This window comes from Rhinolophus ferrumequinum, chromosome 2 (genome assembly GCF_004115265.2).
Source record: "Rhinolophus ferrumequinum isolate MPI-CBG mRhiFer1 chromosome 2, mRhiFer1_v1.p, whole genome shotgun sequence".
NCBI classification, from domain to species: domain Eukaryota; kingdom Metazoa; phylum Chordata; class Mammalia; order Chiroptera; family Rhinolophidae; genus Rhinolophus; species Rhinolophus ferrumequinum.
In genome coordinates this window covers 90,972,115-90,985,599 of record NC_046285.1, presented here as the reverse complement: position 1 = coordinate 90,985,599, position 13,485 = coordinate 90,972,115, and positions in this window count along the sequence as shown.

The following is a 13,485-nucleotide window of genomic DNA, read 5'->3' as shown; positions in this document are numbered from 1 at the left end:
GCAAGTACAACTAACAATCTCAGATACCATACATGTAGAGTATGAAATCTTTGGAGAAAAGTTTTCCCATCCACATTACATGATCATGCATGGTTTAAATTTTGATATCTCCTTGTATACGTGGTCAGCTATTCTCATATTCTTTAAGTGAATACATCCCCAAAAGCCAAAACAAGGAAACAAACAAACAAAAATAAACACAAATAAACTCTTGAGTTAATTTTTATATTGTGTCATGGAAATAATGTACCAGATACATAACCAGACAAGGGAAACTTTATTCACAAGTAGGGGAGAGAGATCTAACTCAACTCAAAAGACTGGAGAGTTTTAAGTACTGGAGTGAGGTAGTGGAAAAGTACCAGACTACTAGGGAGGAGGTTGGTCAATGTGGTGAGACCATCAGTATTTGTTGATTGGTACTTTTAGAAGTCAGGCTCCTATTCTCCCACAGAGAAAAATCATCCTTTAAGATGATTACATTTCAAAGAAATGGCTCCCACAGCCTTGAGAAAGACTTCTAAGTTGTAAAACTGGCAAGAGACTGGAAGAAGATGTACATTTCAAAGGGGCAGAGGAAAATATTGCTATTGAAAGGTTTTGAAACCAAATGCTCTTGAAAAAGAGAGGTCAGGCACCTATCCATCCGGAATAAACCTTTGTAAAGTTTAGTGAAGCAGAGGGTAACATTAAGACCATCTTGATCAAATATAACTGACACACAGTGTCATATATAGATGAAGTATGAGGTCTGACAATTAGGCTAGCGAACTTGCCACCATGCACTTACAGTGGCAGCACTGTACAACAGCTCAATAAGGTTTCATAACCTTGGTATATCAGTGTCTCACAGCTGTGCTCCTATCAAGGTATGGCAGTGTCTTGCTGAGTGACACTTAAAATTGTGTTGCATGTTTTGTGTGCCATTGCGAGAATGTCTGGTCTTGAATTAGAGCAAAAAATAAACATTAAATTTCTTGTTAAAATTGGCAAGAGTTGAAGTGAAATCAGGGACATGCTAGTCCAAGTTTATGGGGCTAAAGCCATGAAGAAAACAGTAGTATACTAATAGATTAAACATTTTTCTGAGGGGAGAGAACGCGTCACTGATGAAGAGAGTTCAGGTGGGCAGGAATGAGCAGAACTGATGAAAACATTGAAAAAACTTCAGTGAACTGTGCGTCAGAATCACCAGCTGACTGTGAAAAGCATAGCCGACCAAATAAACATCAATAGACAAACAGGAAAATCTTAACTGAAAATCTTGGCATGAGAAACATGTGTGCAAAAATGGTCCTGAAGAACCTCACCGGTAAACAAAAGCAAAGGAGAGTTGAAGTTTGCTAAGACACTTTGGAGAGGCAAGACGATGTTTTGGGCTGTGTTATCACTGGTGATAAAACTTGGGTGTGTCAATATGACACTGAAACAAAACATCAAAATGCACAATGGAAGTCAACAAATTCCCCATGACCAAAAAAGTTCCGTCAGTCCAAATCAAGAGTCAAAACGATGTTGCTAACCTTTTGGACATCAGACGAATTATTCATTATGAATTTGTTCCAAATGGACAAAGAGTTAACCAAGTTTACTATTTGGAAGTGCTGAAAAGGCTGCATGAACAAGTTAGATGACCTGAACTGTTCACCAACAATGCATGGCTGTTGCTTCATGACAATGCAACAGCTCACACGCCTTGTTTACTGTAAAAAAAAAACTGTATTGGAACACGCCCCCCTTACTCACTTGATCTGGCCCCCAATGACTTCTTTCATTACCCGAAGATAAAGGAAATTAGGAGGACATTTTGATGACATTCAGGACATCAAGGGTAATACGATGACAGCTCTGATGGCCATTCCAGAAAAAGAGTTTCAAAATTGCTTTGAAGGGTGGAGTAGGTGCTCGCATGGGTGCATACCTTCTCAAGGGGAGTACTTTGCAGGTGTCCACAGTGATATTTAGCAGTGAGGTATGTAGCACTTTTTCTAGAATGAGTCCGCGATCTTAATTGTCAGACCCTGTAAAAATATATATTTCTCTTCAAGCCATTGTGTAATATATTCCTGTATTCCTTCTGGTTTATTTTTTTTTCCTGTTGTTTCTGCTCACAATATCAAGCACAAACTTCTATCAAATAAATATGGCTATTTCTACCTAGTATTAGTATTTCATGACAATATACATAACTGGCTCAAGTTAATGTTATATATTTACAAGAGGTCATATTTGAAAATATTCGTTATGGACATTGTAATAGTTTGAACATATCAGGCTCATGTCTTCTAATATTAATAACTTTCAGATATAAGTGACTAGTTATCTGAACTTCATTTATACATAAGAATATATGTTCTGATAATAAGTAATTTAACATCATTTTGCTTGATAAGGTCAAAATAAAAGCATCTGAGACAACTTTTGTCTCCTTAAAACAATTTATTAAGAATAATTTCAATATGTCAGACAAATTTAGATTACTGATGACATGATTGTTTGAAATGAAAACACGTTATCAAAATGTATAAAAGGCGAAGGTGCAGGTGCATACTACCAAATTAGTTGTGAAAATTGAAAAATCAAAAGAGGCACAGCTCATTCTAGTGAGCCATTGATTGGCACATGAGTATATGTTCATATACAACATTCAACACTTTTAACCCCATTAATTACTTCATGGACATGTTATCTTTGGGGTTGTATTTTACCCTTTCTAGTAAAAAAGATCATTCAGATGAAACTGAAGAATTGTTTCTACACTGAATTCTTACGCCCTGGTTTAAATCAGTTACAGTACTGTAAATTCTCAAAAAAAAAAAATTAAAAATAAAAATTACTTTTCCTTAGCACTCTAATATCAACTTTTTTTCTTTACACTGTATCTCCCTAATTAAGCTCCATGAGTTCAGATACCAAGCCTAAGACTGAAACATAATAAGAAATTCATTTACTTAAAATATATATTTACTTGTAATTTTTATATTAAATTTGATGTAAGGAAGGAATATTTGAAGACTATTTCATGACCACCTGCAATACTGTTCTTTTTCATTGTACTTATTCTATTGCTTACTGTTTCTTATCCATGTAGAATGCAAAACTATTGTTTAAGAATTCAGTGCCATAAAAAATTCTCCCCCAGTTAAACTGAGAGCTTCCTTTTAACATAATTGTCTGATATTGCTTTTAACTTTAGCCTTGGCTACTAGAAAGCTGGGAGATTAAGTAAGTGTTTAATTGCAGTAATGATCTCATCCTAGGATTACGTAAAATTTCTCTATCTCCCCTAAATAGCTTTTTAAACTTTTATTTTAATGATATGTATTTAAATCATATGGACTTATTATTTTGATGAGTGAAAAAATAAATAAAAAGTATCCACATGAGTAAGTACTAGAAACATTTTAATGTTATTTTTTGCAAAAGATGTAAGGATGTAAGGAACTGTGGAGGAAAAGAAATAAAGCCAACTATATTGGATTAAGTAATGTTTATCTTTAGGTTTTTAATCTCTGAATGAATTAAGATGTCTTAGGTAAGGGATCCAGGAAATTATTCCAATTGGATGAAATGGTTTAGGGAAAAGTCTAATGGCATAGCTGTCCCATGTAAGCTTGATAGATTGTAATTTCCCAGATTAATGTGAGATAGAAAAAGAATTGCATGGGGGAAATAAACCAAGAAAACATATCAAAAATAAAGTTTATCTAGCAAAGAAGCATAGCTGTGGCTATTGCAAATAGAACTGAGTGAGATTACATAAATAAAGAGCTATCTATGCTTTGGAGAGTTATATACTTTCAAAAGAGTATCTGTGATTTTACAAGATCAAAATGACCCTTTGTCAGCAAACATATGTGGGCAGGAAGCGAACTGAGAAAACTGCACAAATCTGAAAAAAGGAGAATCACTTATTCTGAAGGAAGGAAGCAACACTTCCTTTAGGTGTGTCCAGGGAGGTCAAAAGAAAGTGAAGTTCTCAGAGTTGAGAACAAGACAATGAAGTGCATGAACTAGGGAGTTGATTCCTAATTCCACCAAGGAACATTCTCTACTCCCATATGGGAGTCTCCTCAAACTTTGCACAGAGACATTTTAGGATTAATATAGACTAATCACTCCTGCATTTGCAATCTGTTCTATTGGGAAAAGGTATGTTTATTGTGGAAAAACTTTATGTATTGCAAGGTTGGGGTCAAACAGCTTTCCTAAATTTGATGGACTTGATGAAGAGACCAAAGTATACTTACTTGGACAAATAGCTAACCTATGAAGGCAATCATCTGTCCATCAAACTTAGCTTCCATATGTATTAAGTCTCTCCCTACCTCCCTACCTTGTTAAATATAATATTTATAAAAGAAAAGCTGTATTACCCAAATTATTATGTGTGTGTAGATAGATAGATAGATAGATAGATAGATAGATAGATAGATAGATAGACAGGCTATATGATTTAAGCAAATAATGTCATTAAAATAGATTTGCCTTCTCACTCCTACAACTGGATGAAAACTCTGGCATTCTAAAGACTTTTTGATAAATATTAGATAATAGAATATATTTATAATTAATTTAAGTTTCAAAACACAGTCTACAAGACATAAGAATGTTCCTCCAATATGTTCATTATACTGACATCCTTGATTACAGATGAGATTTTTCACTCACTTCACCCCAGAAGCTTGAGGTTTCCACTTGTACTCAGTGTAGGAAATATGGACCTTCTTAGCTTCTTCTTGCCCACTTCCTGCTCCACTCAGTAAAGTTGTCCGATATCCTTCCAGAGTTTAAAGATGATGGTAGTGGGTGAGGAGAGAAAAGCATGTCATCAACGTTTCACCTCTGCTCTTTCTGGTGGATATTTCCACGGGCACTTCAGAAGCTCTGAGCCTAAAGCGACATTCTATCATCCGCCATCTCCTGGTCCCCAAAATGAGTGATATATTTTTTTTTACAGTCTAGCTCACATGGACCTGCTTTATTGTCCTGCCATCATAGCCTAGCAGATAGTCTGAGGAAACATTCTGTTTAAAATGACCCTGGCCATACGAAGCTAGACTGTATTCCATTCCTAAGCCCCGTACTTCATGTTTCAGTTACTATTTGCAGTTGTTGAGAGGAAGTATGATGATTTATAGAGTCAGACACAATCCTCCCAAAGCTGTCATGCTTTCTCTCTTCTCTTCTTTACCCAACACAGTACCAAAGACAGGTAGTAGCCACGGATTGGTGTCTTACCCACAGGCAAGTGTACAAAATCATTCCTGGGTAAGTCCATAACTGCAGGGCACCTGGTTTCAGTTCTTTGGTGATCTGGAAGGCTCTCTCATTAAGTCTGTGGTCAGAAGTCACCTTTGTCCTTTACTTCTTGGGGATGACAGTTAATTTGGGGTTTGGAGGGAATTTCAAAACATGGTAATAATTTTCTTTGAGGACATATCGTCAGAAACAGAGTTTTAAAACATCTTTTCAATTATTTTTATTTATGTATTTTTTTAACATTTTAATTTTTTTTCTGTTTTTTAATTTTAAGTGTGTTTTTCAAGAACCCATCAGCTCCAAATCAAGTAGTTGTTTCAATCTAGTTGTGGAGGGCACAGCTCACAATGGCCCATGTGGGGATCGAACCGGCAACCTTGTTGTTAAGAGCACTGCGCTCAAACCAACTGAGCTAACTGGCCACCCCCAATTATTTTTTATATCATCCGTCTAAGTGAGGGTTTTCAAAAATGTTGGAAAAAAACATATTCAGCTGTTTCCTTGAAAATTTGCATTTTGGCCTGTCTTCCAACTCACTTTGGAATCTGATAACCTATGCTATCTCAGGCATTCACAGGAAATTTCCAAATTAATATCCGTCATGAATGTTTCAAAATTATACACCAGAAAAAGGGGGGAAAGGGGTGTTGCTCAGTGTAATTTATTAAAAAGAAATGAAAGTGGAATTTTTTTTTCTGTACTCATTATCATTATATTTAATAGAAGAAAATAGATTACTGAAAGAAAAATCTATATTAATTGCTGCATTTTAAAAACATGGAAGGATTTTGTATTTTTAAAATATATACATTTTTATTTTCCAAATAATTTATAGAAATCACATACTGCACTCAGAATAGGGAAGCAAAATAGATTTTTTAATTAAAAAGAAACTTAAAAGTTAAAGAAGCATTCTGAATAAATAGTGTTAGGGCCTCTGCCTTTGTTTCTTTCATTTTTCTGCTGTTATCTCCTTTGTTTTCACAGATACTGCCAACCTTAGACTGGTGTGCATGCATGTGTCATATAAGAAATTGCTACAGTATCAGTCTCTTTTGAAGTATGTTAACCCGAATCTAAAGTTCAAAATGCCTATTTTGGTGCCATGTTCTGTGCTCTTTAGTCCTGTCACTAAAGTTTTAATGCCCTCACAAGCTAGTATAATTTTTTTTTAACCTTATTTTTACTCTCTGAAAGTCTAAATATGCCTAACTAACTACATTGGCTAAGGTTGGCATTTTTAAATGCCATCAAATCTTCACAGTGTAAAGGATCTTTCACAGTTTAAGAAAACCCACACACAGGGTAGATTTATTTATGGCCAATTAGTAAGCTTAGATATCTCACAAAACACAGGATCCCTTCAAGGCAGCACACGTCTAGTTAAGATTCATTCACAGTGACAGGAAAATGCCCGACTTCTGATTTTTTTTTTTTTCCGTATATATACATATATATTTGTAGTAATTTGAAGGACAAACATCTTCAAAGACAATCATTTTTAAAATGAAATATTGGCATTATTTTAGTAATGTCTGTAATTGAAAACCACCTTGAAATATTTAGTGATTAAATGTCTGCTAATTTCTCAACAGAGGAGCTTTTGAGAAAGGGGTGGAAATTCAGTCTAATTTAGTTGATGCAACATTAAGCAATCAGTATGAGAATAGCTGGCAAACTTATGACATTGGCTTGAATTTTACTGATTAAAAAATGAGAAAAAAATGCTATAATTTTTCTATTTTGTCATTTTCCCTTGCAAATAAAATTATATTTTTTTCTATTCTGAACTCGTTCCAAATGAAAGCTCTGTTGTTGAGATTTTTTTTAATGTGCCACTAATCCCATCAGTTGTTAGATTTAGTTCACATATCTATACATTTTTAAAACATATGCAAATCTTTACTTGCTGTTTGCGCATTGGCTTTATCCTCTTTACTAGCTTATCTCTTTGGTGATATGCAAATCTGTAAAATCTTTAAACTCTGGAAAGGTATGAAACAGCTTTAGTGAGTGGAGGAGGAAGTAGGTAAGACAGAGGGAAGAGGCCCATATTCCCTACAAAAAGTGCCAGTGGAGACAAGCTTCTGGGGTGAAGTGAATGAGAAATCTCACCTTGATCAAAGACAGAACTACAATGAACATATTGGAGTAACATTCTCATTTCTTGGAAACGATGTTTTGAAACTCCAATTAATTGTAAATATATTCTATCATCAGATATTGATCAAAAATCTTTGTCATGCTGAAGTTGAAGTCATCATCCGGTGGCATTATAGAAGTGAGGGGCAAGTAGATTTTAATGACATTCTTTGGTCAACTCACTGGCCTATCTATCATCTATCATCTAGTATCTATCTATCTATCTATCTATCTATCTATCTATCTATCTATCTATCTATCTATCTATCACCACCTGTCTAATAATTTAGGTGTATAGCTTTTCTTTTATAAATACTACATTTAACAAAGTAGGGAGAAGCTTAACACATACTTAAGAAGCCAAGTTTGAGGAGCAAACAATTGTCCTCATAGTTTAGCATGTGTCCAAGTAAGCAAACGGTTGCCTTGAAAACACAACAAATACCAAAATAAAAAAAATAAATAAAAAAAACATTCACCCAGAAAAATTGGTTTCTAAGAGTTTTCTGAAGCAAATGAGAAATTATTTATTCCTTTGCAGGCTTGACTTCCTGGACATATATATCGCGGTGTAAACAGCTAAGTTATGCAGCCTCAGGTGGTCTCTTTTCTCAGTCCACTACTTGTATACATTCTCATCCAGAGCTGGAGGATGACGTGGCAGTAAGTTGAGGTATAGAGACCGCAAATCAATGTCCCTTGGTGGTATTTCATTCTCTGTGAGTGTCCGGTTTCCTCATTCTTTATTATTGCATAATCCTTTCAGACAGAGATTACAAAATAGCATTTAAGACTCTGGAAATCACACAGTTGAACCCTCCAGCACAGACTAATACTTAGAGAATGGATGTGACCAGAATTGTTTTAGTTCAGGGTACCTGAATTCAGCCAAGAAAAAAGTACCTATTCCTAATCTGAAAAGACCACAAAACCCCATATGGGGATACTTGCTGAATTGCCTATTTTTGTGATTTCCAGATTTGTTTCCTGGCTGTTTTTTGTATTATTAAAAACCACAGATTCCTATGATGATGTAAGTAAAATAATGTTTCCCCTGGATGAAACATTCAATCTGCAGGGACAATTTTATATCCTCTGGGCTTCTCTTTTTTAAACCCTGTCAACTCCCATGAACCTCTTAATCACTGACTTTTATGGCTTTGGGGCTGTTGATACCTACCCTGCTGTTCTCTGAAACATAGCTTGCAGGATTTTCCCCAACTTTCTGAGTCTCTTCTACATTATGAAATAAAGAAGCTTGAGAACAAAAGAAAGAAATTTAGTTCAGAATTCCTCTTCAGTCCATATGATGCTGTACATTAAACCAAGGACTAGCTGTTTTTGTTTTTGTTCTTCTTCCTTTTTTTCTTTTTTTTTTTTTTTTGAACTAACTGAACACACTTTTTTCAAGAGGGAGAATAAATGTACCAAATAAAATCCTGAGTGCTGTGAGAAGCTATGCTGAACTCAAGCATCAGTTTATCAAGATAATGAATCTCTATTCACTTCTCTGGTAGGAGATAGTAATTTGTTATAATTTTTGAACTTCATTGAGGAATAATTGAATTACAATAAGTTGCACATATTTAAAGTGAGTAGTATATCAGTTTTGATATATATAATATCAATCCCTGAAACCACCATCACAATCAAGATAACAAATATTCCCTATACCACCAATACTGTTTTCATATGCCTTTTATCTATGGCTCTCTCCAATCCCACCTGCAGGCAAAGCTGTCGTTAACCAGCTTTCTTCTAAAAGGTTTGCATTTTTTATAGCTTTATATAAACGTAATACAATATGTATGCATTTTGGGAGAGTTAGCATTTATTTATTTTATTTTTATTTTGTAAACTTTTTTTTTTTTTTTTGGTGACATTGGTTAGTAAAATTATATAGGTTTAAGAGTACAATTCTATCATTCATCATCTATATATCACATTGTATGTTCACCACTCAGAGTCAGTTCTCCTTCCATCACTATATATTAGACCCCGTTTACCCTCTTGTATCATCTACCCTTTTCCTCTGGTAAACACTGAACTGTTGTTGGTGTCTATGAATTTTTGCTTTGTTGTTTGTCTCGTTCAGTTGTTGCTTACAGTTTTATATCCCACATTTGAGGGAAATCATATAGTTCTTGACTTTTTCTGACTGACTCTTTTCGCTTATCATGATATGCATTTTTGCTTGGATTTTTTGACTCAGTATAATGATTTTGATATTCATCCTTGTTGCTTCCTGTATCAAAATTACCTTCTATTTTATTACTGAGTATTTTTCTATTTTATGAATATGCAACAATTTATGTGTTCACACATTGATGAATAGTTCAGCTGTTTCCATTGTGGGACTATTATATATAATGCTGCTATGAACATTTGTGCACGAGGCTTTGTGCTGATATATGTTTTTATTTGGGGGGATGGTGATAGGAATGGATTGGCTGGTCACATAGTAGGTGAACAATGATCACTTACTGTCAAATTCTTTTTGAGAGAAGGTTTACAATTTTATAATCCTACCGGGAGTGCATGAGAATCTAAATTGTTCCACAAACAAACCAACATTTGGGATAATCAATTTGTTTTACTAGTAGCCATTCTAATGAATCTGTAGTGCTATCATGTTGTGGTTTTAATTTGCATTTTTCAAAAGATCAATGATGTTGACCATACTTTCATGTGCTTGTTTGCTATTCATACATATGGTAAGGTGTCTACATTTTGCCTGTTTCAGAATTGTGTTTTGTGGTTTTTATTGTTGTAATCCTTCTATTATTGAGTGGTGGTTTAAAAATATTCTGATGCAAAATATTTATCTGATATACAAACTTTGAATATTTTCTCAACCCATGTCTTAACATTTTCTTTTCTTTAAGGGTGACTTTCAAACAGCAAAAACTAATTGTGATAACATTCAATTTATCTTTTTGTTTTGTTTCATGGATTGTGAAATTTGTATTCTATGAAACCTTTGCCTATTTCAAGATAAAATAAATTTTATCCTACATCTTTCTAAAAATTTTATACTTTTTCCATTTAGATCAATGATCCATTTTGAGTCAATTATCTATTTGTGTGAGGTCAAATTTGGTGTTTGCATTTTTCTCTATGCATATTTACTTGATCCAACATACTTTTTTGGCTTTATTTTCCCTGTTAAATTGCTCCTGAATCTGCTTTAAATCAATCAACTATGTGTGAGATCTGACAATTATGTTCGCAAACTCATCCTAGAAAAAGTGCTACATACCTCAATGCTGAATATCACTATGGGCACCTTTGAAGTGCTCCCCTTGGGAAGCTATGCAATCACACCAGTGCCTAGTCCACCCTTCAAAGCAATTTTGGAACTCTTTTTCTGGAATGGACATCAGAGCTGTCATCATATTATGCTTGATGTTTGAATGTCATCAAAATGCCTTCCTTTTGATATTTCCTTTATCTTCCAGTAAAGAAAGAAGTCACTGGGGCCAGATCAGGTGAGTAGGGAGGGTGTTCCAATACAGTTATTTGTTTACTGGCTAAAAACTCCCTCACAGACAGTGCTGTGTGAGCTGGTGCATTGTTGTGATGCAAGAGCCATGAATTGTTGGTGAAAAGTTCAGGTCGTTTTTGTCTAATTTTTTCATGCAGCCTTTTCAGCATTTCCAAATAGTATACTTGGTTAACCGTTTGTCCTGTTGGTACAAATTTATAATGAATAATCCCTCTGATATCAAAAATAGTTAGCCAACATCGTTGCAACAAGTTCAGGAACGTAATTGTCAGAACTCGTGGTGTGTGTGTGTTGTGTCTGTGTGTGTGTGTGTGTGTGTTTAAATGATTATAGTTGATATTCAATATTTTATATTATTTTCAGGTAAACAGCACCATGGTTAGGAATTTATGTAAATTATTAAGTGGTCCCCCGATAAGCCTAGTACCCATCTAACACCATATATAGTTTTTATAACATTATTGACTATATTTTCCAGACTGTATTTCACATCCCCATGGCTATTTTGTACTATCTAATTCCTTCACCTTTCTCTTCCTTTCTGAAGCTAACTATATTTCTTTCAGGTATATTTGGTTTATCTCAGAGGTATCATGTTTATAAGACTATCTTTAACGTCTTTGTTTTAAACAATTCCAATATCTGCATCATTTCAGTTTCTCTTGAGACTTGGCCATATTTTGTGTTTTGTTTTTCTGCTTTAATTGTGGATTTTATCCTGGAAAAATCAGAGTTATGTTGTGTACCACTAAATCTCTTATAATTCTCTGGGGATTATCGAGCTTTTTAGTTCAGCAGGAAATCTTTCCAGTTAAGTTCAAACTGCAAGTTTTGCCTTAGCTTCTCAGAAATTGTTTAAATCTCAGCTCAATTTGTTATGTCTTTGCTGTGATAAATTGTGTCTATCCCATGCATGAGTAACTCAGGGGAATAATGAGTTTCAGCTATCTTTCCAGAGCCAGATCTTGCCAAAAGGTATTTGTATCTTATATCAAATAACAATCTTTTGTGGTTACCCAATGTTTTTAGGAAAAATACTGTTCTGAGGTTATTGTATCATATTGTATAATTTTAGCACCATACACTACAAGTGTGGGCAGGTGAGGAATTAATATTTATGAGTAGATAAATCATAGAGAGTAGTAGATCTGAATCAGAAAATCCAGAGTCTCCATTGTAAAATTTCTAAGTCCGAGACCATCAAAGTATGAGTCATATCTTCTAGAGTCATTTTTCAAGCTCAATTTTACAAAACTCAAATTAAAAATGCTAGCTTAGTAGCTCCTACTAAAGGAGCAAAGGGATTGTTTTATGATAATAGTAACTTCCATTTCTACATGTGATGCGATGTGAGATTTTTGACTTTTGATTGTCTTCTCTATTATGGTGTTTGCCATATAGAAAGTAAGTAACTATGCTTACCCATGAAGCCGACTGTTTAATTACAAGCAAATGGTAATAATAGGAACTGTGTGAGAAAAGGATACAAAACTAAAAGTTGACTTGATTATACATTTTGGCCAAATAAATGGGAATTTAGCCAGATATTTGGTGTGACTAGAGAAGTAAATATCAATCTTCAGAATATTGTTATTATTATATATTATAGTTAAGAAGCAACGATGATCTGGATACAATATGAAATCTTAAAAAAAATCACACAAAAAACCCCAAAATATCTATAAAAATGAGAAACAATGGCAGGCAGATTAAAGCATGATCACTTATAGTTTGAGCCCTATGCGACTTGTTTTTTTGGATTTTGGGCAGGAATTATCAATGTAAACTTTTCACAAAGTTGTCTGCTTGATCTTAAGAGACTGCGGGAAGTATTTCCTTGTTCACAAACACACATACAAAATATTTTGGGAGATCCTAGGAATCCTAAGTTTGACTTCATTGGCTGGGATCCAAGACTAACTTATATCTCTTTAATTAAGAGATATGGATCTAAGTATCAATACCTTGGGCATTCACTGCTTTGAGAGATACTAATTCTGCTTGGTAGGATTCCTTAAGTAAGATTCAAAGGTCGTTTTTCTTGCATGTCTTTTCTAGAAGATGTGTGGTGTTATCTGAGATAGCATTTTAGTTTAGGTGTCTACTGTTTTGTTGTTGTTGCTGTACTTATTTGTTAGATTGGTGAAGTTATAGATAGAAAAGTTTCTGAGTAAATTCCAAGTCTTAGTGATGCTCTTCAATGTGTAAACCTGTCAGTTGATGGTTAGGTTGAAATTTCCCACATAAAATCAATAGATATTTCATTTTGTCAATACCAGTAATTTACAGAAAGGAAAAGATTCAACCCATAATGAGAATATATAAGTATTAATCACATATTTGAAAGGATTGCAAGCTGAAGTATGAAATCCATTTGGAAGTCTTCAAAAGGACCATGAGTCTTTTATGTGTTCTTGTCCAAATTTTCTATTGATAGTTTTACCAGCATTGTGCTGGTGACATATGGAGCATGCGCCAGAGACACACTCACCAACTTTGTAATATTTCCTCACCAGTGTTGAGTACAGTGGCCAATTTAACTTTGCTGTAATGGATAAACTCATGTAAAAATTTCA